Source organism: Schistocerca americana, chromosome 6, assembly GCF_021461395.2.
Source record: "Schistocerca americana isolate TAMUIC-IGC-003095 chromosome 6, iqSchAmer2.1, whole genome shotgun sequence".
NCBI lineage: Eukaryota > Metazoa > Arthropoda > Insecta > Orthoptera > Acrididae > Schistocerca > Schistocerca americana.
In genome coordinates this window covers 2,769,753-2,793,811 of record NC_060124.1, presented here as the reverse complement: position 1 = coordinate 2,793,811, position 24,059 = coordinate 2,769,753, and the positions used below count along the sequence as shown (strand labels likewise).

Sequence of the window (24,059 nt, the reverse complement as noted above, 5' to 3'; positions counted from 1 at the left end):
CAGAAAGAATGGCGCATTCACCTACTGTCTGGATTAAGCGTACGTTTATCCTCTGAAGAGTAATAAGTATACTTGAAATGAAAATGCGAAAGTTCTAAAATTAGTATGAGGTCTTTGCGTGTGTTCTACAACTTGCTGTGTGAATGCAGCTGTTCCTCTCCATACTTAGTTACCTGTGCTTGCAGGTGGCTACTAAGGCGGTTGCAGAGCTCTTGAGCCATCTGTCCTGCATCAAAGGCTGCTTCTCTCTTAGAGCCCTGAATCGAATTCCCTCCCTCAGCTGAAGCGTCCCCTGCCGAGTCCTGGATTGAAGTGTGTTCTGCAGAGTGCTCTTGGTAGGAAGTGTATTTTACTCTTTACATGTGAGTGTACGCCTTATGCATGACTTTTTTAGCCCATGACAGTGGTCCTGACTGCAGACCGATCAGATACTATCTAATAGAGCAGAAGTTTCCCTTCCATACTCATTTTTAATGTGGTTAACCAACAGTGGTGATTTTTAATGCTGGAGCCCAGAAATAGGCTGTGTCTTACTATTATTATCTGTCGTATATCGCGTTCCTGCAAATAAGAGCTCCTCCACGTACGCATAGGCGAGCACCATTCTTCCATTACAGAATTTGTTTATCTCAACCAATGATAGCTGTTATTGATTTGTTTTTTCAATAATCAAGAACCTCTACTAATTTGGCACCACCCTTATGGCTGCCGATGCCATGATTACAAGCACGAAAGTACCAGTGGACATTTTCTTATTCACCTCTTAGATCTTATCTCTACAGTATTCATTTCTACATCTACATCTACGTAGATACTCCGCAAGCCACCGCACGGTGCATGGCGGAGGGTCCCCTGTGCCACTACTTGTAATTTCCCCTCCTGTTCCACTCGCAAGTAGTGCGAGGGAAACACGACTATCTAGACGCTTCCGTATGAGCCCTAAATTCTCGTATCTTACCTTTTTGGTCCTTACGTGCGATTTACGATCGCAGTAGTAGAAGCATTAGGCAATTAGTTTCAGATGCCGGTTCTCGAAATTTTCTCAGTAGTATATCTCGAAAACAACGTCTCTTTCCCTCCAAGGATTCCCATTTGAGTTCACAAAACATCTCCATAACACTTACGTGTTGTTCGAACCTACCGGTAACAAATCTAGTCGCCCGCCGCTAAACTGCTTCGATGTCTTCCTTCAATCCGACAAGGTACGGAACCCAAACACTCGAGCAGTACTCTAGAATAGGTCACACTAGCGCCCTATATGCGGTCTTCTTTACACGTGAACCAACCTCTCGTAAAATTCTCCCAATAAACCGAAGTGACTATTCGCTTTAAGTACCACAGTTTTCACGTGCTCGTTCCAACTCATATCGTTCTCAACGTTACGCCCGGATATTTAAATGATTTGACTATATCAGGTGGGACACTAGAGTAATACTGTATCCGAACATTAAGGTTTGTCCTTCCTACTCATCCTCATTAACGTACATTTTTCCACATTTAGGGCAAGCTGCCATTCACCAAACCGACTGCAATTTTTGTCTAAGTCGACTTACATCTTCCTACAGTCACTCAAGTTCGACACCTTACCACACATCACGGCATCATCAGCAAACAACCGCAGATAGCTGCCCACCCTCTCCGCCAGTCATTTATGTATGTACAGAACAACAGCGGTCCTATCACAGTTCCCTGAGGCTCTGCTGACGGTACCCTTGTCTCCGATGAGCACTCGCCGTCGAGGACAACTTACTGGCTTTTAGTCCCGACATTTCCCAGAAAGTGGGATTCCCACGGGGCTCAGTTCTCTTGCAACTGGCTTCCGGAAAAATTCATAATGTGCCTGTGGTGGTGACAGACTGGTGACATCAAAAACGGTCTTTCATTACTCAACAGACTCCCGTTGCATAGATCTCGAGCAATATTCCGAAGGAGAAAGCACAGAGGTGCCTGCCCAATGAACCTCTGGTCACACGCAACACACGGCCGTAGTGGCTTGCTACCTAGTATCTCAACTTACTTTGCACTGGCGGCAAGTGCTCATTCAAAGAGACCTGAAAATTCTCAGGACTAATGACTCGGCACTGGCCCTGTGCGAGAATTCGCTCAGCGTGGGTTCAATAGGACTCTCGACCACTCTTCTAAGTAATAATCCAGAAAAAGAGGAAGTAAATATGCAATAATTGTTGCTAAATATGGCAATCACTAACGTTAACTTTACCAGTATTCAAAGTTTCATTTCTCCCTGGAAATGCATTTAGATTAAGTGGGCTTATTGGTTTGATGGAACTTAATTATGATGCATGGCAGTTTTTATCATGTACCAGTACACTCTGTTCTTAGCTGTAGAGTTCTTTTCTTTCGAGCAAATTCACAAAACATGGACACATATAACCCATATATAGCAATAACTGTAACTACGATCATGTTTTCTCGTAATATTGAAGAGTTTAACTAGAACATGTAGGCACATTTATCAATAAATTACGGACGCCAAATCAAAACACTGAAAATTACTGAACAAACTGTTTAGAATAGGACCGCGGTATTCCTGAATGTCGTAAGACGCGAGTAGAAGGAGTCTCAAACGTTTCGGCCTATATGTGATGGTCCCCTCTCGGGTTTGACCTACTTCTACATCGACATCTACATGATTACTCTGCAATTCACATTTAAGTGCTTGGTAGCGGGTTCATCAAACCACAATCATACTATCTCTCTACCATTCCACTCCCGAACAGCGCGCGGGAAAAACGAACACCTAAACTTTTCTCTTCGAGCTCTGATTTCTCTTATTTTATTTTGATGATCATTCCTACCTATGTAGGTTGGGCTCAACAAAAGGACGAACGAGTGTAGTGTAAGCTGTCTCTTTAGTGGACTTGTTGCATCTTCTAAGTGTCCTGCCAATGAAACGCAACCTTTGGCTCGCCTTCCCCCCCAATATTATTCAAGAGGTCTTTCCAACTGAAGTTGTTCGTAATTTTAACACCCAAGTACTTAGTTGAATTGACAGCCTTAAGAATTGTACTATTTATCGAGTAATCGAATTCCAACGGATTTCTTTTGGAACTCATGTGGATCACCTCACACTTTTCGTTATTTACCGTCAACAGCCACCTGCCACACCATACAGCAATCTTTTCTAAATCGCTTTGCAACTGATACTGATCTTCGGATGACCTTACTAGACGGTAAATTACAGCATCATCTGCGAACAACCTAAGAGAACTGCTCATATTGTCACCCAGGTCATTTATATACATCAGGAACAGCAGACGTCCCAAGACGCTTCCCTGGGGAACACCTGATATCACTTCAGTTTTACTCGATGATTTGCCGTCTATTACTACGAACTGCGACCTTCCTGACAGGAAATCACGAATCCAGTCGCACAACTGAGACGATACCCAATAGGCCCGCAGCTTGATTAGAAGTCGCTTGTGAGGAACGGTGTCAAAAGCTTTCCGGAAATCTAGAAATACGGAATGAACTTGAGATCCTCTGTCGATAGCGGCCATTACTTCGTGCGAATAAAGAGCTAGCTGCGTTGCACAAGAACGATGTTTTCTGAAACCATACTGATTACGTATCAATAGATCGTTCCCTTCGAGGTGATTCATAATGTTTGAATACAGTATATGCTCCAAAACCCTACTGCAAACCGACGTCAATGATATAGGTCTGTAGTACGATGGATTACTCCTACTACCCTTCTTAAACACTGGTGCGACCTGCGCAATTTTCCAATCTGTAGGTACAGATCTATCGGTGAGCGAGCGGTTGTACATGATTGCTAAGTAGGGAGCTATTGTATGAGCGTAATCTGAAAGGAACCTAATCGGTATACAATCTGGACCTGAAGAGTTGCCCGTATCAAGCGATTTGAGTTGCTTCGCAACCCCTAAGGTATCTACTTCTAAAAATCTCATGCTAGCAGCTGTTCGTGTTTCAAATTCTGGAATATTCCATTCGTCTTCTCTGGTGAAGGAATTTCGGAAAACAGCGTTCAATAACTCCGCTTTAGCGGCACAGTCGTCGGTAACAGTACCATCGGCACTGCGCAGCGAAGGTATTGAATGCGTCTTGCCGCTTGTGTACTTTACATACGACCAGAATTTCTTCGGATTTTCTAGCAAATTTCGAGACAATGTTTTGTTGTGGAACCTATTAAAGACATCTCGCATTGAATTCCGTGCCAAATTTCGCGCGTATGTAAATTTTAGCCAATCTTCGGGATTTCGCGTTCTTCTGAACTTCGCATGCTTTTTCCGTTGCCTCTGCAACAGCGTTCGGACCTGTTTTGTGTACCATGGGGGATCAGTTCTACCTCTTACCAATTTATGAGATATGAATCTCTCAATTGCTGTTGCTACTATATCTTTGAATTTGAGCCACATCTCGTCTACATTTGCATAGTCATTTCGGAAGGAATGGAGATTGTCTCATAGGAAGGCTTTTAGTGACACTTTATCCGCTTTTTTAAATAAAATTATTTAGCGTTTGTTTCTGGTGGATTTGGAAGAAACGGTATTGAGCTTAGCTACAACGACCTTGTGATCACTAATCCCTGTATCAGTCATGATGTTCTCTATTAGCTCTGGATTGTTTGTGGCTAAGAGGTCAAATGTGTTTTCGCAACAATTTACAATTCGTGTGGGTTCGTGGACCAATTGCACGAAATAATTTTCGGAGAAAGCATTTAGGACAATCTCGGAAGATGTTTTCTGCCTACCACCGGTTTTGCACAAGTATTTTTGCCAACATATCGAGGGAAGGTTGAAGTCCCCACCAACTATAACCGTATGAGTGGGGTATTTTTTTGTTACGAGACTCAAATTTTCTCTGAACTGTTCAGCAACTATATCATCGGAGTCTGGGGGTCGGTAGAAGGAGCCAATTATTAACTTAGTTCGGCTGTTAAGTATAACCTCCACCCATACCAATTCGCACGGAGTATCTACTTCGACTTCACTACAAGATAAACCCCTACTGACAGCCACAAACACTCCACCACCATTTCTGCCTCCGCTCGTTTTCCATCTCTTGGGCGAGGATACTTTCCTGGGTATGATAACCACTTTGCATTATGCAGTGTTGCTTTTTGCTGATACGACAACCTTGAACATTTTTGCACCTAAGATCCAGCACGGTAGCCAGTCCGTTGTGGTGGGACCGCCATGTACACTGTTGCTTGTAGCCCCCTGACAACACATGGATCAGTCTTCTGATGCCTGCGCCGTTAACTCCCCACGTATGCCAAGGAGTAGATGCCCATCTCCCTGGGGCATCAGGACTCCCGGCAATGGCCATCCTGCCAGGTGGCCTTCGGTGTGTCTGAGTGGCGCCCCTGGGGTGGGCCCTTGGTCGGAGTAGGTGGCATCAGGGTGGATGACACGCAATGAAGCGTGGCACATCTTCTCTCGCTGGTGGCCAGCCACCAGCAGTCTCTAAGCGTTCGACGGCTCATTTTAAAGCTACGTGTATGACCCCAAATCGTTCCCCTCCCTGGCCACACCTTGGGAGGAATGAAAGGCTATGAATGACAGTGAAACGTATTTGCCCCGGTATCTCGTCTGTACCAGAGCTGATGGGGAATCCTTTGTATCCGTGAAGCCTCAGTTTTTTGTAGAGTATTTGGAGGACAAATTCAGGAAGGTGGAGGGCTTGTCCAAAATGCGGTCTAGTTCAGTCTTGATAAAAACAGCATCCTCTGCCCAGTCACGGGCCTTGCTCGCTTGTGAGACGCTGGGGATGCTTCAGTTATTATCACGCCTCATAAAAGCTTAAATATGGCCCAGGGCATTACTTTCCACAGGGATCTCCGTTTACAGTCCGATGACGAGCTGCACGCCCACTTAGAGTGACGAGATGTCCATTTCGTTCAGCGCGTTCATCAGAGTCCGAGGGATGATCAAGTTACCACCAATGCCTTCATCTTGTCTTTGAGGGTGACACATTACCTGAGAAGGTCAAGGTGATGGTCTACTGCTGTGTTGTAAAGCCATATATCCCTCCCCCAATGCGGTGCTTCACGTGTTGGAAGTTCGGCCATATGTCTTCTCACTGTGCTTCCAGCCTCATGAGTCGCGATTGTGGTCGTCAATCCCATCCTGATACTCCATGTGCCCCGCCTCCCATCTGCGTCAACTGTGGAGGGCACCATTCCCCTTGCTCGCCGGACTGTCCGATTCTGCGGAAGGAAAGGAAAATAATGGAATACAAGACCCTGGAACGACTGACCTACACTGAGGCTAAGCAGAAATTTGAACAGCTTCATCCCGTGTGCATGACGTCTTCTTAGGGCGCCACTGTCATTCCTGCTACAGTTCCATCAGCTGCAACACTTCCAGTCAGCTCTCAGAGTCGAAGGACCACTCCTGCCCCCTTGATGGTGGGGGGGCAATTCGCTCCCTGTCGCTCCTGCTCCATCTACTTCAGGAGCAACACCACCCTCCAACCATTAGGGACATCAGTTCCCCCTTCCCAGCCGGAGAAGCGTACGACTTCTTCAGCTCCTCTCGCCAGGAAGGGGTCCCTTGAGGACCTCCCTTCGCAAGTTCCGACCAGCAGAAAAGCGGACACCCGCAAGTGGCTGAAACAACCAGCAGTCGCTAATTGTAGGGCCTCACGGACGTCGTCTGTCCCTGAGACTGACCCACTGAAGCCCTCCCAGCCTGAACCACCGAAGGCACAACGCGAGAAGCCGAAAAAGAAAGAGGTTCCCAAGAATCCCGACATTGCGGTGGCACCTGTCCCACTACTTCCTACAAGCTCAGTGTCTGAGGATAAGGTCGAGATTCTGGCGTCTGCTGAAGACCTGGATCTCGCGAGACCCTTGGATGCAATGGATGTCACTCGCACAGGTACTGAACTCGTGGCAGCAAGTGACCCAGTGGTGTAACCTGCCTTCCCAGTCCCTTCACGCCTTTCTCAGCCATGGACAATGTCATCCTCCAGTGGAACTGCGGCAGTTTCTTCCACCATCTTGCTGAGCTCCGACAACTTCTCAGCCTTCACCCTATCTTCTGCATCACTCTTCAAGAAATTTGGTTTCAGCGATGCAAACCCCTGCTCTCCGTGGCTATTAGGGTTATTATAAGAACTGGCAGCTTATGAAAGGGTATCTGGTGGCGTCTGCATCTATGTCCTTCACTCTCTTCACAGCGAGTCTGTCCCTCTACAAACACATTTGGAGGCTGTCGCTGTACAGGTGTGGACGCCACAGGCTGTTACTGTCAGCAGTCTCTACCTTCCACCAGATGGTGATGTCCTGCAGCATGTCCTGGCTGCACTGATAGCCCAATGGCCGCCACCTTACCCGTTACTGGGCTACTTCAACACCCATAACCCTCGGTGGGGTGGGTCAGTAGCAACAGGCCGAGGCGCCACCGTTGAGAATGTATTAACACAGCTCGACCTTTCCATTTTAAATGATGGTGCCTTCACACATTTCAGTGTGGCGTATGGCACATACTCAGCCATCGACCTTTCTATCTGCAGCCCTAGCCTCTTACTGTCTGTCTAATGGAGTGTGCATGACGATCTGTGTGGTAGTGACCACTTTCCGATCTTTCTGTCACGGCCACAGCGTCACTCTTCTGGGCGCCCTTGCAGATGGGCTATGAATAAGGCTGACTGGGACTTGTTCTCCTCCATGGCCGCTATTGCGCCCCTTTCCAATGAAGCCAGTGATGCAGTGGTTCACTCGGTCACCACCGGCATCGTTACTGCCGCAGAATCTGCCATTCCGAATTCTTCTCGTTCCCCTCGGCGGAGGACTATGCCTTGGTGGTCGCCTGCGATCGCCGAGGCAATTAAAGATCGGCGGCGGGCGCTCCAGCGTCACAAGCGACATCCGTCAATGGAACACCTCATTGCCTTTAAACGGCTGTGTGCGCGGGCCCGCCGCCTTATTCGCCAACACAAGCAGGAGTGCTGGGAATGGTATGTCTCCACCATTGGCCTCTATTTCTCTCCATCACAGGTTTGGGCCAAAATTAGGCGCCTCTATGGCTATCGGACCCCTGTCAGCGTCCTGCACTCTCAATGAATGGAGCAGTTTGTACTGACTCTGATATCATTGCAGACTGCTTAACAGACCATTTTGCTCTCAGTTCCACTTCTGTGAATTACCCACTGGCCTTCCGCTCCATTAAAGAGCTGTTGGAATGTTGCAGCCTTTCATTTCACACGTACCATCCTGAATCCTACAATGTCCCATTCACTGAGTGGAAATTCCACAGTGCCCTAGCTGCTTGCCCTGATACAGCTCCCGGGCCAGATTGCATCCACTGCCAGATGCTGAAACACCTCTCAGTGGATTGCCAGCGACACCTACTCGACCTTTACAACTGTATCTGGGTCGAGGGTGAGTTTCCGTCGCAGTGGCAGAAAAGCATTGTTATCCCCGTTTTGAAACCTGGCAAGAACCCATTGGAGGTGGACAGCTACCGCCCCATTAGCCTCACCAACGTTCTGTGCAAGTTGCTCGAATGGATGGTGAGCCGGCAATTGAGTTGGGTACTCGAGTCTCAGGGCCTCCTGTCTCTGTCTCAGTGTGGGTTCTGTAAAGGCCACTCTGCCGCCGACAACCTGGTGAGCCTGGAGTCAGCCATCTGTACGGCCTTTGCCCGCCGTCAGCACCTCGTCGCGTTCTTTTTTGACATGCGGAAGGTGTACGATACGACATGGCGCCATCATATTCTCTCTACGCTTCACGGATGGGATCTTCGGGGTCCACTGCCGATTTTCCTACGAAATTTTTGGTCGCGTCGCACTTTCCACATGCAAGTCACGGGCTCCGAGTTCAGGAGAACAGAGTACCACAGGGATCTGTCCTAAGTGTCTGCCTGTTTTTAATTGCAATTAACGGGCTCGCTGTGGCGGTGGGAACGTCTGTCTCAGCTTCCTTGTATGCCGACGACTTCTGCCTGTACTATAGCTCCATTGGCATTGCATCTGCTGAACATCAGCTGCAGGGCGCTATCCGCAAGGTGCAGTCTTGGGCTGTAGCTCATGGATTCCAGTTTTTGGCTTCCAAGACCTGCGTTATGCATTTCTGCCAGCGACGAAGAGTTCACCTTGAGCTGCGGCTTTATCTTGCCGGCGAACTTCCTGCTGTGGTGGAGACACATCGGTTTTTGGGTGTGGTTTTTGATGCCCGGTTGACTTGGCTCCCTCATATTCGGCAGCTTAAACAGATATGTTGGCGGTATCTTAATGCTCTACGGTGCTTGAGCCACACCAGCTGGGGCGCCGACCGATCTACCCTCTTACGGCTCTACCAGGCCCGTCTGGATTATGGGAGCTTGGCTTATGGTTCAGCATCCCCATCTGCGCCGCGGGTGCTGGACCCAATCCTTCACAGCGGGACTGGACTTGCCACTGGAGCTTTCCGGATTAGCCCTGTGGAGACAGGTGTTCCTCCATTGCGGTTACGGTGCCAACGGTTACTGGCTGCTTACGCTACACATGTTTGTAGCTTACTCGGGCATCCTAATCATCACCTCCTGTTCCCTCAGTCGGTCGTCCATCTTCCAGAACGTCGGCCCCGTCTGGTTGTACGATCGCAGTCCGCTCAGAGACCTTCTCTGTGGGCTTGGGGTTTTCCCTCCTCCACCTCCTTTCCTGGACCCTCTGCATACACCCCCTGTGGTGCGTGCCCCGCCCTTGCCTTCGGCTCGGATTGGCACAGGGCCCGAAGGACTCAGTCCCTCCGGAGGCCTTCCGCCGCCGCTTTCTTTCCATCCTTGCCACGTATCAGGGCTCTGGCGTTGTTTACACTGGCGGTTCGATGGTTGCTGGACGTGTCGGTTATGCTCTCACTCTAGGGGACCACTACGAACAACGTTCATTGCCGACTGGCTGCAGCGTTTTCACTGCTGAGCTGGTCGCCATCTTTCGTACCCTAGAGTATATCCGCTCATGCTCAGGTGAGTCCTTCGTTATCTGTAGCGACACGCATCCCTGAGAGGTTTACGAGCTATCGACCAGTGATTCCCTCACTCTCGTCTGCTGATGGCTGTCCAGGAGTCCCTCCATACTCTTGCCCGTTGCGGCCGCTCTGTGGTCTTTTTGTGGACCCCAGGCCATGTTGGGATATCAGGCAATGAACATGTTGACCGCTTGTCCAAACAGGCCACCAGTGAACCAACTCTGGACATTGGCCTTCCGGAGACTGATTTGCGAGCTGTCTTACGCCGCAAAGTTTTCGAACTTTGGGACACCGAACGGTGCGCCCTGCCTTCACCAAAAGAACTTGGGGCCATCAAGGAGGCTACCGGAGTGTGGCGCTCCTTATTGCGGGTCTCTCGCAAGGAGTCTGTTGTCCTCTGTCTCCTCGTAGCTGGACTCAGGCAGACGTTTGCGCTGCCTGACCCGCTCCCTGCCCTTTTAACAGATGACACTGCCATGGCAGGCTTAGTTTTGCGTTTTATTCGGGCATGGTATTTTTTTTCACTTAATCTGAGTCCCTTTAATCCCCCCCCCCCCCCAAAACAAACCAACCAAACTGTTTCTTTAAAGAAATTGCTGCCATTTGACTATTATTACTTCATTTATTTTACACAATCATAATTTCAGTTTTTATAGCCATTATCAAGTGCATGTTGAAACGATAAAATACGTCTGACCAGTCTGTGACACTTCATCGTCGAATATTTTAACATTTCAACATGTACTTTAGAATGGCTCCAAAAGCCGAAATCATGATTGTGTCAAATAGATAAACAATGAACATGACACTTCCTGGCAGATTAAAACTGTGTGCCCGACCGAGACTCGAACTCGGGATCTTTGCCTTTCACGGGCAAGTGCTCTACCAACTGAGCTACCGAAGCACGACTCACGCCCGGTACTCACAGCTTTACTTCTGCCAGTACCTCGTCTCCTACCTTCCAAACTTTACAGAAGCTCTCCTGCGAACCATGCAGAACTAGCACTCCTGAAAGAAAGGATATTGCGGAACATGGCTTAGCCACAGACTGGGGGATGTTTCCAGAATGAGATTTTCACTCTGCAGCGGAGTGTGCGCTGATATGAAACTTCCTGGCAGATTAAAACTGTGTGCCCGACCGAGACTCGAACTCGGGACCTTTGCCTTTCGCGGGCAACTGCTCTACCAACTGAGCTACTGAAGCACCACTCACGACCGGTACTCACAGCTTTACTTCTGCCAGTACCTCGTCTCCTACCTTCCAAACTTTACAGAAGCTCTCCTGCGAACCATGCAGAACTAGCACTCCTGAAAGAAAGGATACTGCGGAACATGGCTTAGCCACAGCCTGGGGGATGTTTCCAGAATGAGATTTTCACTCTGCAGCGGAGTGTGCGCTGATATGAAACTTCCTGGCAGATTAAAACTGTGTGCCCGACCGAGACTCGAACTCGGGACTTTTGCCTTTCGCGGGCAAGTGCTCTACCAACTGAGCTACTGAAGCACGACTCACGCCCGGTACTCACAGCTTTACTTCTGCCAGTACCTCGTCTCCTACCTTCCAAACTTTACAGAAGCTCTCCTGCGAACCATGCAGAACTAGCACTCCTGAAAGAAAGGATACTGCGGAGACATGGCTTAGCCACAGACTGGGGGATGTTTCCAGAATGAGATTTTCATTCTGCAGCGGAGTGTGCGCTGATATGAAACTTCCTGGCAGATTAAAACTGTGTGCCCGACCGAGACTCGAACTCGGGACCTTTGCCTTTCGCGGGCAAGTGCTCTACCAACTGCGCTACCGAAGCACGACTCACGCCCGGTACTCACAGCTTTACTTCTGCCAGTACCTCGTCTCCTACCTTCCAAACTTTACAGAAGCTCTCCTGCGAACCATACAGAACTAGCACTCCTGAAAGAAAGGATACTGCGGAGACATGGCTTAGCCACAGACTGGGGGATGTTTCCAGAATGAGATTTTCACTCTGCAGCGGAGTGTGCGCTGATATGAAACTTCCTGGCAGATTAAAACTGTGTGCCCGACCGAGACTCGAACTCGGGACCTTTGCCTTTCGCGGGCAAGTGCTCTACCAACTGAGCTACTGAAGCACCACTCACGCCCGGTACTCACAGCTTTACTTCTGCCAGTACCTCGTCTCCTACCTTCCAAACTTTACAGAAGCTCTCCTGCGAACCATGCAGAACTAGCACTCCTGAAAGAAAGGATACTGCGGAGACATGGCTTAGCCACAGACTGGGGGATGTTTCCAGAATGAGATTTTCACTCTGCAGCGGAGTGTGCGCTGATATGAAACTTTCTGGCAGATTAAAACTGTGTGCCCGACCGAGACTCGAACTCGGGACCTTTGCCTTTCACGGGCAAGTGCTCTACCAACTGAGCTACCGAAGCACGACTCACGCCCGGTACTCACCGCTTTACTTCTGCCAGTACCTCGTCTCCTACCTTCCAAACTTTACAGAAGCTCTCCTGCGAACCATGCAGAACTAGCACTCCTGAAAGAAAGGATACTGCGGAACATGGCTTAGCCACAGACTGGGGGATATTTCCAGAATGAGATTTTCACTCTGCAGCGGAGTGTGCGCTGATATGAAACTTCCTGGCAGATTAAAACTGTGTGCCCGACCGAGACTCGAACTCGGGACCTTTGCCTTTCGCAGGCAACTGCTCTACCAACTGAGCTACTGAAGCACCACTCACGCCCGGTACTCACAGCTTTACTTCTGCCAGTACCTCGTCTCCTACCTTCCAAACTTTACAGAAGCTCTCCCTCGAACCATGCAGAACTAGCACTCCTGAAAGAAAGGATACTGCGGAACATGGCTTAGCCACAGCCTGGGGGATGTTTCCAGAATGAGATTTTCACTCTGCAGCGGAGTGTGCGCTGATATGAAACTTCCTGGCAGATTAAAACTGTGTGCCCGACCGAGACTCGAACTCGGGACCTTTGCCTTTCGCGGGCAACTGCTCTACCAACTGAGCTACCGAAGCACGACTCACGCACGGTACTCACAGCTTTACTTCTGCAAGTACCTCGTCTCCTACCTTCCAAACTTTACAGAAGCTCTCCTGCGAACCATGCAGAACTAGCACTCCTGAAAGAAAGGATACTGCGGAGACATGGCTTAGCCACAGACTGGGGGATGTTTCCAGAATGAGATTTTCACTCTGCAGCGGAGTGTGCGCTGATATGAAACTTCCTGGCAGATTAAAACTGTGTGCCCGACCGAGACTCGAACTCGGGACCTTTGCCTTTCGCGGGCAAGTGCTCTACCAACTGAGCTACTGAAGCACCACTCACGCCCGGTACTCACAGCTTTACTTCTGCCAGTACCTCGTCTCCTACCTTCCAAACTTTACAGAAGCTCTCCTGCGAACCATGCAGAACTAGCACTCCTGAAAGAAAGGATACTGCGGAGACATGGCTTAGCCACAGACTGGGGGATGTTTCCAGAATGAGATTTTCACTCTGCAGCGGAGTGTGCGCTGATATGAAACTTCCTGGCAGATTAAAACTGTGTGCCCGACCGAGACTCGAACTCGGGACCTTTGCCTTTCGCGGGCAAGTGCTCTACCAACTGAGCTACCGAAGCACGACTCACGCCCGGTACTCACAGCTTTACTTCTGCCAGTACCTCGTCTCCTACCTTCCAAACTTTACAGAAGCTCTCCTGCGAACCATGCAGAACTAGCACTCCTGAAAGAAAGGATACTGCGGAGACATGGCTTAGCCACAGACTGGGGGATGTTTCCAGAATGAGATTTTCACTCTGCAGCGGAGTGTGCGCTGATATGAAACTTCCTGGCAGATTAAAACTGTGTGCCCGACCGAGACTCGAACTCGGGACCTTTGCCTTTCACGGGCAAGTGCTCTACCAACTGAGCTACCGAAGCACGACTCACGCCCGGTACTCACAGCTTTACTTCTGCCAGTACCTCGTCTCCTACCTTCCAAACTTTACAGAAGCTCTCCTGCGAACCATGCAGAACTAGCACTCCTGAAAGAAAGGATACTGCGGAACATGGCTTAGCCACAGACTGAGGGATGTTTCCAGAATGAGATTTTCACTCTGCAGCGGAGTGTGCGCTGATATGAAACTTCCTGGCAGATTAAAACTGTGTGCCCGACCGAGACTCGAACTCGGGACCTTTGCCTTTTGCGGGCAACTGCTCTACCAACTGAGCTACTGAAGCACCACTCACGACCGGTACTCACAGCTTTATTTCTGCCAGTACATCGTCCCCTACCTTCCAAACTTTACAGAAGCTCTCCTGCGAACCATGCAGAACTAGCACTCCTGAAAGAAAGGATACTGCGGAACATGGCTTAGCCACAGCCTGGGGGATGTTTCCAGAATGAGATTTTCACTCTGCAGCGGAGTGTGCGCTGATATGAAACTTCCTGGCAGATTAAAACTGTGTGCCCGACCGAGACTCGAACTCGGGACCTTTGCCTTTCGCGGGCAAGTGCTCTACCAACTGAGCTACCGAAGCACGACTCACGCCCGGTACTCACAGCTTTACTTCTGCCAGTACCTCGTCTCCTACCTTCCAAACTTTACAGAAGCTCTCCTGCGAACCATGCAGAACTAGCACTCCTGAAAGAAAGGATACTGCGGAGACATGGCTTAGCCACAGACTGGGGGATGTTTCCAGAATGAGATTTTCACTCTGCAGCGGAGTGTGCGCTGATATGAAACTTCCTGGGAGATTAAAACTGTGTGCCCGACCGAGACTCGAACTCGGGACCTTTGCCTTTCGCGGGCAAGTGCTCTACCAACTGAGCTACCAAAGCACGACTCACGCCCGGTACTCACAGCTTTACTTCTGCCAGTACCTCGTCTCCTACCTTCCAAACTTTACAGAAGCTCTCCTGCGAACCATGCAGAACTAGCACTCCTGAAAGGAAGGATACTGCGGAGACATGGCTTAGCCACAGACTGGGGGATGTTTCCAGAATGAGATTTTCACTCTGCAGCGGAGTGTGCGCTGATATGAAACTTCCTGGCAGATTAAAACAGTGTGCCCGACCGAGACTCGAACTCGGGACCTGTGCCTTTCACAGACAAGTGCTCTACCAACTGAGCTACCGAAGCACGACTCACGCCCGGTACTCACAGCTTTACTTCTGCCAGTACCTCGTCTCCTACCTTCCAAACTTTACAGAAGGTCTCCTGCGAACCATGCAGAACTAGCACTCCTGAAAGAAAGGATACTGCGGAGACATGGCTTAGCCACAGACTGGGGGATGTTTCCAGAATGAGATTTTCACTCTGCATCGGAGTGTGCGCTGATATGAAACTTCCTGGCAGATTAAAACTGTGTGCCCGACCGAGACTCGAACGCGGGACCTTTGCCTTTCGCGGGCAAGTGCTTTACCAACTGAGCTACCGAAGCACGACTCACGCCCGGTACTCACAGCTTTACTTCTGCCAGTACCTCGTCTCCTACCTTCCAAACTTTACAGAAGCTCTCCTGCGAACCATGCAGAACTAGCACACCTGAAAGAAAGGATACTGCGGAGACATGGCTTAGCCACAGACTGGGGGATGTTTCCAGAATGAGATTTTCACTCTGCAGCGGAGTGTGCGCTGATATGAAACTTCCTGGCAGATTAAAACTGTGTGCCCGACCGAGACTCGAACTCGGGACCTTTGCCTTTCGCGGGCAAGTGCTCTACCAACTGAGCTACCGAAGCACGACTCACGCCCGGTACTCACAGCTTTACTTCTGCCAGTACCTCGTCTCCTACCTTCCAAACTTTACAGAAGCTCTCCTGCGAACCATGCAGAACTAGCACTCCTGAAAGAAAGGATACTGCGGAGACATGGCTTAGCCACAGACTGGGGGATGTTTCCAGAATGAGATTTTCACTCTGCAGCGGAGTGTGCGCTGATATGAAACTTCCTGGCAGATTAAAACTGTGTGCCCGACCGAGACTCGAACTCGGGACCTTTGCCTTTCACGGGCAAGTGCTCTACCAACTGAGCTACCGTAGCACGACTCACGCACGGTACTCACAGCTTTACTTCTGCCAGTACCTCGTCTCCTACCTTCCAAACTTTACAGAAGCTCTCCTGCGAACCATGCAGAACTAGCACTCCTGAAAGAAAGGATACTGCGGAGACATGGCTTAGCCACAGACTGGGGGATGTTTCCAGAATGAGATTTTCACTCTGCAGCGGAGTGTGCGCTGATATGAAACTTCCTGGCAGATTAAAACTGTGTGCCCGACCGAGACTCGAACTCGGGACCTTTGCCTTTCACGGGCAATTGCTCTACCAACTGAGCTACCGAAGCACGACTCACGCCCGGTACTCACAGCTTTACTTCTGCCAGTACCTCGTCTCCTACCTTCCAAACTTTACAGAAGCTCTCCTGCGAACCATGCAGAACTAGCACTCCTGAAAGAAAGGATACTGCGGAGACATGGCTTAGCCACAGACTGGGGGATGTTTCCAGAATGAGATTTTCACTCTGCAGCGGAGTGTGCGCTGATATGAAACTTCCTGGCAGATTAAAACTGTGTGCCCGACCGAGACTCGAACTCGGGACCTTTGCCTTTCGCAGGCAACTGCTCTACCAACTGAGCTACTGAAGCACCACTCACGCCCGGTACTCAAAGCTTTACTTCTGCCAGTACCTCGTCTCCTACCTTCCAAACTTTACAGAAGCTCTCCTGCGAACCATGCAGAACTAGCACTCCTGAAAGAAAGGATACTGCGGAGACATGGCTTAGCCACAGACTTGGGGATGTTTCCAGAATGAGATTTTCTCTCTGCAGCGGAGTGTGCGCTGATATGAAACTTCCTGGCAAATTAAAACTGTGTGCCCGACCGAGACTCGAACTCGGGACCTTTGCCTTTCACGGGCAAGTGCTCTACCAACTGAGCTACCGAAGCACGACTCACGCCCGGTACTCACAGCTTTACTTCTGCCAGTACCTCGTCTCCTACCTTCCAAACTTTACAGAAGCTCTCCTGCGAACCATGCGGAACTAGCACTCCTGAAAGAAAGGATACTGCGGAGACATGGCTTAGCCACAGACTGGGGGATGTTTCCAGAATGAGATTTTCACTCTGCAGCGGAGTGTGCGCTGATATGAAACTTCCTGGCAGATTAAAACTGTGTGCCCGACCGAGACTCGAACTCGGGACCTTTGCCTTTCGCGGGCAAGTGCTCTACCAACTGAGCTACCGAAGCACGACTCACGCCCGGTACTCACAGCTTTACTTCTGCCAGTACCTCGTCTCCTACCTTCCAAACTTTACAGAAGCTCTCCTGCGAACCATGCAGAACTAGCACTCCTGAAAGAAAGGATACTGCGGAGACATGGCTTAGCCACAGACTGGGGGATGTTTCCAGAATGAGATTTTCACTCCGCAGCGGAGTGTGCGCTGATATGAAACTTCCTGGCAGATTAAAACTGTGTGCCCGACCGAGACTCGAACTCGGGACCTTTGCCTTTCACGGGCAAGTGCTCTACCAACTGAGCTACCGAAGCACGACTCACGCCCGGTACTCACAGCTTTACTTCTGCCAGTACCTCGTCTCCTACCTTCCAAACTTTACAGAAGCTCTCCTGCGAACCATGCAGAACTAGCACTCCTGAAAGAAAGGATACTGCGGATACATGGCTTAGCCACAGACTGGGGGATGTTTCCAGAATGAGATTTTCACTCTGCAGCGGAGTGTGCGCTGATATGAAACTTCCTGGCAGATTAAAACTGAGTGCCCGACCGAGACTCGAACGCGGGACATTTGCCTTTCGCGGGCAAGTGCTCTACCAACTGAGCTACCGAAGCACGACTCACGCCCGGTACTCACAGCTTTACTTCTGCCAGTACCTCGTCTCCTACCTTCCAAACTTTACAGAAGCTCTCCTGCGAACCATGCAGAACTAGCACTCCTGAAAGAAAGGATACTGCGGAGACATGGCTTAGCCACAGACTGGGGGATGTTTCCAGAATGAGATTTTCACTCTGCAGCGGAGTGTGCGCTGATATGAAACTTCCTGGCAGATTAAAACTGTGTGCCCGACCGAGACTCGAACTCGGGACCTTTGCCTTTCGCGGGCAAGTGCTCTACCAACTGAGCTACCGAAGCACGACTCACGCCCGGTACTCACAGCTTTACTTCTGCCAGTACCTCGTCTCCTACCTTCCAAACTTTACAGAAGCTCTCCTGCGAACCATGCAGAACTAGCACTCCTGAAAGAAAGGATACTGCCGAGACATGGCTTAGCCACAGACTGGGGGATGTTTCCAGAATGAGATTTTCACTCTGCAGCGGAGTGTGCGCTGATATAAAACTTCCTGGCAGATTAAAACTGTGTGCCCGACCGAGACTCGAACTCGGGACCTTTGCCTTTCACGGGCAAGTGCTCTACCAACTGAGCTACCGAAGCACGACTCACGCCCGGTACTCACAGCTTTACTTCTGCCAGTACCTCGTCTCCTACCTTCCAAACTTTACAGAAGCTCTCCTGCGAACCATGCAGAACTAGCACTCCTGAAAGAAAGGATACTGCGGAACATGGCTTAGCCACAGACTGGGGGATGTTTCCAGAATGAGATTTTCACTCTGCAGCGGAGTGTGCGCTGGTATGAAACTTCCTGGCAGATTAAAACTGTGTGTCCGACCGAGACTCGAACTCGGGACCTTTGCCTTTCGTGGGCAACTGCTCTACCAACTGAGCTACTGAAGCACCACTCACGCCCGGTACTCACAGCTTTACTTCTGCCAGTACCTCGTCTCCTACCTTCCAAACTTTACAGAAGCTCTCCTGCGAACCATGCAGAACTAGCACTCCTGAAAGAAAGGATACTGCGGAACATGGCTTAGCCACAGCCTGGGGGATGTTTCCAGAATGAGATTTTCACTCTGCAGCGGAGTGTGCGCTGATATGAAACTTCCTGGCAGATTAAAACTGTGTGCCCGACCGAGACTCGAACTCGGGACCTTTGCCTTTCGCGGGCAAGTGCTCTACCAACTGAGCTACTGAAGCACGACTCACGCCCGGTACTCACAGCTTTACTTCTGCCAGTACCTCGTCTCCTACCTTCCAAACTTTACAGAAGCTCTCCTGCGAACCATGCAGAACTAGCACTCCTGAAAGAAAGGATACTGCGGAGACATGGCTTAGCCACAGACTGGGGGATGTTTCCAGAATGAGATTTTCACTCTGCAGCGGAGTGTGCGCTGATATGAAATTTCCTGGCAGATTAAAACTGTGTGCCCGACCGAGACTCGAACTCGGGACCTTTGCCTTTCGCGGGCAAGTGCTCTACCAACTGAGCTACTGAAGCACCACTCACGCCCGGTACTCACAGCTTTACTTCTGCCAGTACCTCGTCTCCTACCTTCCAAACTTCACAGAAGCTCTCCTGCGAACCATGCAGAACTAGCACTCCTGAAAGAAAGGATACTGCGGAGACATGGCTTAGCCACAGACTGGGGGATGTTTCCAGAATGAGATTTTCACTCTGCAGCGGAGTGTGCGCTGATATGAAACTTCCTGGCAGATTAAAACTGTGTGCCCGACCGAGACTCGAACTCGGGACCTTTGCCTTTCGCAGGCAAGTGCTCTACCAACTGAGCTACTGAAGCACGACTCACGCCCGGTACTCACAGCTTTACTTCTGCCAGTACCTCGTCTCCTACCTTCCAAACTTTACAGAAGCTCTCCTGCGAACCATGCAGAACTAGCACTCCTGAAAGAAAGGATACTGCGGAGACATGGCTTAGCCACAGACTGGGGGATGTTTCCAGAATGTGATTTTCACTCTGCAGCGGAGTGTGCGCTGATATGAAACTTCCTGGCAGATTAAAACTGTGTGCCCGACCGTGACTCGAACTCGGGAATTTTGCCATTCGCGGGCAAGTGCTCTACCAACTGAGCTACCGAAGCACGACTCACGCCCGGTACTCACAGCTTTACTTCTGCCAGTACCTCGTCTCCTACCTTCCAAACTTTACAGAAGCTCTCCTGCGAACCATGCAGAACTAGCACTCCTGAAAGAAAGGATAGTGCGGAGACATGGCTTAGCCACAGACTGGGGGATGTTTCCAGAATGAGATTTTCACTCTGCAGCGGAGTGTGCGCTGATATGAAACTTCCTGGCAGATTAAAACTGTGTGCCCGACCGAGACTCGAACTCGGGACCTTTGCCTTTCACGGGCAAGTGCTCTACCAACTGAGCTACCGAAGCACGACTCACGCCCGGTACTCACAGCTTTACTTCTGCCAGTACCTCGTGTCCTACCTTCCAAACTTTACAGAAGCTCTCCTGCGAACCATGCAGAACTAGCACTCCTGAAAGAAAGGATACTGCGGAGACATGGCTTAGCCACAGACTGGGGGATGTTTCCAGAATGAGATTTTCACTCTGCAGCGGAGTGTGCACTGATATGAAACTTCCTGGCAGATTAAAACTGTGTGCCCGACCGAGACTCGAACTCGGGACCTTTGCCTTTCACGGGCAAGTGCTCTACCAACTGAGCTACCGAAGCACGACTCACGCCCGGTACTCACAGCTTTACTTCTGCCAGTACCTCGTCTCCTACCTTCCAAACTTTACTGAAGCTCTCCTGCGAACCATGCAGAACTAGCACTCCTGAAAGAAAGGATACTGCGGAGACATGGCTTAGCCACAGACTGGGGGATGTTTCCAGAATGAGATTTTCACTCTGCAGCGGAGTGTGCGCTGATATGAAACTTCCTGGCAGATTAAAACTGTGTGCCCGACCGAGACTCGAACTCGGGACCTTTGCCTTTCGCGGGCATCTGCTCTACCAACTGAGCTACTGAAGCACGACTCACGCCCGGTACTCACAGCTTTACTTCTGCCAGTACCTTGTCTCCTACCTTCCAAACTTTACAGAAGCTCTCCTGCGAACCATGCAGAACTAGCACTCCTGTAAGAAAGGATACTGCGGAGACATGGCTTAGCCACAGACTGGGGGATGTTTCCAGAATGAGATTTTCACTCTGCAGCGGAGTGTGCGCTGATATGAAACTTCCTGGCAGATTAAAACTGTGTGCCCGACCGAGACTCGAACTCGGGACCTTTGCCTTTCGCGGGCAACTGCTCTACCAACTGAGCTACCGAAGCACGACTCACGCCCGGTACTCACAGCTTTACTTCTGCCAGTACCTCGTCTCCTACCTTCCAAACTTTACAGAAGCTCTCCTGCAAACCATGCAGAACTAGCACTCCTGAAAGAAAGGATACTGCGGAGACATGGCTTAGCCACAGACTGGGGGATGTTTCCAGAATGAGATTTTCACTCTGCAGCGGAGTGTGCGCTGATATGAAACTTCCTGGCAGATTAAAACTGTGTGCCCGACCGAGACTCGAACTCGGGATCTTTGCCTTTCGTGGGCAAGTGCTCTACCAACTGAGCTACCGAAGCACGACTCACGCCCGGTACTCACAGCTTTACTTCTGCCAGTACCTCGTCTCCTACCTTCCAAACTTTACAGAAGCTCTCCTGCGAACCATGCAGAACTAGCACTCCTGAAAGAAAGGATACTGCGGAGACATGGCTTAGCCACAGACTGGGGGATGTTTCCAGAATGTGATTTTCACTCTGCAGCGGAGTGTGCGCTGATATGAAACTTCCTGGCAGATTAAAACTGTGTGCCCGACCGAGACTCGAACTCGGGACCTTTGCCTTTCGCGGGCAACTGCTCTACCAACTGAGCTACTGAAGCACCACTCACGACCGGTACTCACAGCTTTACTTCTTCCAGTACCTCGTCTCCTACCTTCCAAACTTTACAGAAGCTCTCCTGCGAACCATGCAGAACTAGCACTCCTGAAAGAAAGGATACTGCGGAGACATGGCTTAGCCACAGCCTGGGGGATGTTTTCAGAATGAGATTTTCACTCTGCAGTGGAGTGTGCGCTGATATGAAACTTCCTGGCAGATTAAAACTGTGTGCCCGACCGAGACTCGAACTCGGGACCTTTGCCTTTCGCGGGCAAGTGCTCTACCAACTGAGCTACCGAAGCACGACTCACGCCCGGTACTCACAGCTTTACTTCTGCCAGTACCTCGTCTCCTACCTTCCAAACTTTACAGAAGCTCTCCTGCGAACCATGCAGAACTAGCACTCCTGAACGAAAGGATACTGCGGAGACATGGCTTAGCCACAGACTGGGGGATGTTTCCAGAATGAGATTTTCACTCTGCAGCGGAGTGTGCGCTGATATGAAACTTCCTGGCAGATTAAAACTGTGTGCCCGACCGAGACTCGAACTCGGGACCTTTGCCTTTCGCGGGCAAGTGCTCTACCAACTGAGCTACCAAAGCACGACTCACGCCCGGTACTCACAGCTTTACTTCTGCCAGTACCTCGTCTCCTACCTTCCAAACTTTACAGAAGCTCTCCTGCGAAACTTGCAGAACTGGCACTCCTGAAAGAAAGGATACTGCGGAGACATGGCTTAGCCACAGACTGGGGGATGTTTCCAGAATGAGATTTTCACTCTGCAGCGGAGTGTGCGCTGATATGAAACTTCCTGGCAGATTAAAACTGTGTGCCCGACCGAGACTCGAACTCGGGACCTTTGCCTTTCACGGGCAAGTGCTCTACCAACTGAGCTACCAAAGCACGACTCACGCCCGGTACTCACAGCTTTGCTTCTGCCAGTACCTCGTCTCCTACCTTCCAAACTTTACAGAAGCTCTCCTGCGAAACTTGCAGAACTGGCACTCCTTAAATAAAGGATACTGCGGAGACATGGCTTAGCCACAGACTGGGGTATGTTTCCAGTATGAGATTTTCACTCTGCAGTGGAGTGTGCACTGATATGAAACTTCCTGGCAGATTAAAACTGTGTGCCCAACCGAGACTCGAACTCGGGACCTTTGCCTTTCGCGGGCAAGTGCTCTACCAACTGAGCTACCGAAGCACGACTCACGCCCGGTACTCACAGCTTTACTTCTGCCAGTACCTCGTCTCCTACCTTCCAGACTTTACAGAAGCTCTCCTGCGAACCATGCAGAACTAGCACTCCTGAAAGAAAGGATACTGCGGAGACATGGCTTAGCCACAGACTGGGGGATGTTTCCAGAATGAGATTTTCACTCTGCAGCGGAGTGTGCGCTGATATGAAACTTCCTGGCAGATTAAAACTGTGTGCCCGACCGAGACTCGAACTCGGGACCTTTGCCTTTCGCGGGCAAGTGCTCTACCAACTGAGCTACCAAAGCACGACTCACGCCCGGTACTCACAGCTTTACTTCTGCCAGTACCTCGTCTCCTACCTTCCAAACTTTACAGAAGCTCTCCTGCGAACCATGCAGAACTAGCACTCCTGAAAGAAAGGATACTGCGGAGACATGGCTTAGCCATAGACTGGGGGATGTTTCCAGAATGAGATTTTCACTCTGCAGCGGAGTGTGCGCTGATATGAAACTTCCTGGCAGATTAAAACTGTGTGCCCGACCGAGACTCGAACTCGGGACCTTTGCCTTTCACGGGCAAGTGCTCTACCAACTGAGCTACCGAAGCACGACTCACGCCCGGTACTCACAGCTTTACTTCTGCCAGTACCTCGTCTCCTACCTTCCAAACTTTACAGAAGCTCTCCTGCGAACCATGCAGAACTAGCACTCCTGAAAGAAAGGATACTGCAGAGACATGGCTTAGCCACAGACTGGGGGATGTTTCCAGAATGAGATTTTCACTCTGCAGCGGAATGTGCGCTGATATGAAACTTCCTGGCAGATTAAAACTGTGTGCCCGACCGAGACTCGAACTCGGGACCTTTGCCTTTCGCGGGCAAGTGCTCTACCAACTGAGCTACCAAAGCACGACTCACGCCCGGTACTCACAGCTTTACTGCTGCCAGTACCTCGTCTCCTACCTTCCAAACTTTACAGAAGCTCTCCTGCGAACCATGCAGAACTAGCACTCCTGAAAGAAAGGATACTACGGAGACATGGCTTAGCCACAGCCTGGGGGATGTTTCCAGAATGAGATTTTCACTCTGCAGCGGAGTGTGCGCTGATATGAAACTTCCTGGCAGATTAAAACTGTGTGCCCGACCGAGACTCGAACTCGGGACCTTTGCCTTTCGCGGGCAAGTGCTCTACCAA

General features: G+C 50.2%; 11 non-coding genes across 11 annotated transcripts; all 11 read right to left on the bottom strand.

The window, feature by feature from the left end:
* Window positions 1-12,267: 12,267 nt before the first annotated feature.
* Trnas-uga lies at window positions 12,268-12,342 on the bottom strand. Its single transcript has one exon. It is a non-coding gene; the product is annotated as a tRNA-Ser (tRNA).
* Window positions 12,343-12,867: 525 nt separating this feature from the next.
* Window positions 12,868-12,942, bottom strand: Trnas-cga. Its single transcript has one exon. It is a non-coding gene; the product is annotated as a tRNA-Ser (tRNA).
* An 828-nt stretch (window positions 12,943-13,770) lies between these two features.
* Window positions 13,771-13,845, bottom strand: Trnas-uga. Its single transcript has one exon. It is a non-coding gene; the product is annotated as a tRNA-Ser (tRNA).
* A 2,331-nt stretch (window positions 13,846-16,176) lies between these two features.
* Trnas-uga lies at window positions 16,177-16,251 on the bottom strand. The gene has a single exon. It is a non-coding gene; the product is annotated as a tRNA-Ser (tRNA).
* Window positions 16,252-16,778: 527 nt separating this feature from the next.
* On the bottom strand, window positions 16,779-16,853 carry Trnas-uga. Its single transcript has one exon. It is a non-coding gene; the product is annotated as a tRNA-Ser (tRNA).
* A 527-nt stretch (window positions 16,854-17,380) lies between these two features.
* On the bottom strand, window positions 17,381-17,455 carry Trnas-uga. The gene has a single exon. It is a non-coding gene; the product is annotated as a tRNA-Ser (tRNA).
* An 828-nt stretch (window positions 17,456-18,283) lies between these two features.
* Window positions 18,284-18,358, bottom strand: Trnas-uga. The gene has a single exon. It is a non-coding gene; the product is annotated as a tRNA-Ser (tRNA).
* A 1,729-nt stretch (window positions 18,359-20,087) lies between these two features.
* Trnas-uga lies at window positions 20,088-20,162 on the bottom strand. Its single transcript has one exon. It is a non-coding gene; the product is annotated as a tRNA-Ser (tRNA).
* A 226-nt stretch (window positions 20,163-20,388) lies between these two features.
* Window positions 20,389-20,463, bottom strand: Trnas-uga. Its single transcript has one exon. It is a non-coding gene; the product is annotated as a tRNA-Ser (tRNA).
* Window positions 20,464-20,990: 527 nt separating this feature from the next.
* Window positions 20,991-21,065, bottom strand: Trnas-cga. The gene has a single exon. It is a non-coding gene; the product is annotated as a tRNA-Ser (tRNA).
* Window positions 21,066-23,398: 2,333 nt separating this feature from the next.
* On the bottom strand, window positions 23,399-23,473 carry Trnas-uga. The gene has a single exon. It is a non-coding gene; the product is annotated as a tRNA-Ser (tRNA).
* Between the last annotated feature and the right edge of the window lie 586 nt (window positions 23,474-24,059).